This window comes from Rosa chinensis, chromosome 3 (assembly GCF_002994745.2).
Source record: "Rosa chinensis cultivar Old Blush chromosome 3, RchiOBHm-V2, whole genome shotgun sequence".
Classification (NCBI taxonomy): domain Eukaryota; kingdom Viridiplantae; phylum Streptophyta; class Magnoliopsida; order Rosales; family Rosaceae; genus Rosa; species Rosa chinensis.
In genome coordinates this window covers 25,216,918-25,219,408 of record NC_037090.1, presented here as the reverse complement: position 1 = coordinate 25,219,408, position 2,491 = coordinate 25,216,918, and positions in this window count along the sequence as shown.

Genomic DNA, 2,491 nt, shown 5'->3' with positions numbered 1-2,491 from the left:
AGGCAAGGAAAGAGGAGCGGCAGACTAACCAAATGAACTTCAATTGAGTTGAAACTTTCCAGATCCATTCTAGACATCCTAAGGATCATTTAGTATGAATAGTGAAAGAGCTAGTTCGGAGAGGAAGACCTTCAAACGATCGGCACAAATTTCTGACTAAAAGATGAAAACTGCAAAACCGGACCTGTGAGGCTAGGGAACTTATGTGCAAATAATGTAAATTTTCATGTGGTTTGATGTTTATGCATGTTTTGAATCTTTTGGAAAGTGTGTTTATAGATTTATCACCTAGAAACATGCTTTAAGAAATTAATGAATCGGAAACATGAACTTGATAAACTCTTGATTCTGTGAACATGTGTAGCTAAATAGGTGGTGCCTTAGCTTATTCTTACGGGAAAAACTAAGTTGCTTAAATTTCTTACCTTGAAATTAAAGCATGATGTTGTGAGTTTAGGTTCCGGAAGAATTTAGGCTCACGGCACCATAGGCCATTTAGGATCCGAAAGATTTGAATGGTATAAAGGTTGTGTAATTTAGCTTTGCTTCAGAAGAGATTGTTAAATTGCATGACTAGTTGGTTTCTTGGTAGCTTCATCAAAGCACTAAGGGGAAATTTATCAAAGCATGTTATTACATTAAATATGAGTTACATTTTGTGCATGAGTAAGGTTAGGTGCGACGCCTAAGTCTCTATTCTTCTCATTGATTTAGTCTCTACACTTTTATTTGTTTATTTTATTTTATGTACCTTAATTTTCTTTATCAAAATTAAAATCAACAAAGCCGATTCACCACTTTACCATTGTAAATATCATTATTGATAGTTTTGGCTTCCAAAGGGCCAAGACTATTAATTTGTAAAAAGATAGACTCGCATGTGTTTTCTAGGTTTTATTTTCGCGGTGATCTAGTTAGGGTAGAGTTACTCAATCCCTTGGATACGATACTTTTACTTTTCCCCTTTACTGAAACTTGACCTCCTAATCTTGGGAGTATGTAACATCACACAAATTTGTACATACTTACTCGTGATGTTCCCAACACTCACCAACCATTACTTGTGAAAAAAATAAATAAATAAGACCTATAAACAAAGCTTTGGAGCAAAGCTCAACATTAACAAGCTACCATCATACACACTGAGCCAATGAATTGTATGATTAACAACTTAAACCTAAACCCCTGGGAAGATGAAGTATTATTAGCTTGTAATGAAATCCATAAAGTTGTTGACTAAAACATAAACTTCACTACTGACGTATTTAACCATGCACTATAATGGAAAGTATGAAACCATTGAAATCTGACCAAATCAAGGTAGATATATGTACCCCAAAAAAAAAAAAGCAAGAAAATACCAAGTTGATAGCTTATGAGCACGAAAGCTGATTCGTTCTTCAAGTAAAGCTGGAGATGAAGACAATAACGAATTGTTCATCAACTAAGGAGGTTTTCACCAACACGCACAAATAAGCAGACATATACAAAACAAGTACTATTGAACTACTCAAAGATTACAGAAATTACAATCCAAAAGAATCCAAATTTAATTGAAATTGTTGGCCAAAATTCGAAGTTCCAATTCAAAATTCAAAACTGAAAGATAGATGGAAACCTGTATTCCTTGTAGCAATCAAAGGAGTTGCCACTCCAGCCCTAAGTTTTATTAGTGGCCATAACCGAGAATGAAATCAAGCATCGCACTAATTCGCTAATCCGAAATCACAACCCCGCCGTCTTCACCACATGGTCTCTCCTTAAGGGCCGCCTCGCAGCCTTCGATCTTCCAACCCAAAACCCTTGAAATCCTTCTTTTAGCAAATCCAAAGGGATTCTAGCAACATATCAAGGATCAAGAACCAACCCTTTGAGTAATTTTGGTGGAGAAGAGCGACGGACAGATAGTTGTGATTAATTTTGGTGGAGGAAAGCAACAGATCGTTGTATCTCTAGAGTAAGGGTGTTTTGGTAACAGTATAGAGGTCTACTTAGTATTTTAAGTATTCTAAAAAGTAGATTAGAGGTGTACTAAGTAGGGGAGGTCCAAATAGCAAATTTGGAGGTCCAACTAAAACCTCCTTAAAAGAATTTGTTTTTAAAAAATAAAAAAAACAACACAGGGCTATATTAGACATTTCACAATTATTAGGCTGAGGTGGCGTGAAATGGATGACCTCGTCAGCAACTTAACAGTAGATTCTAACGAAGTGGACTAATTCGAATGAAATTGTGAGGTCAGGGACTTTATGGATTAAATTGAAATTTCAGGGACTAAAACGATGTTGGAGGCAAAGTACAGGGACTAAACAGATTTTAATCCTTAAATTTTATATTGACAGTTTTCATTGCTTATGTATATGATTTTTGATTATCTCTAGAGTCACGACAACCGCTTTATCTTCTAATGGGTGAACCAACTAGCGCCTCCGACAATTCTATGAATCAATGCTTTTCTCTAATACAACTTCTTTTTTTTTTTTTTGAATAA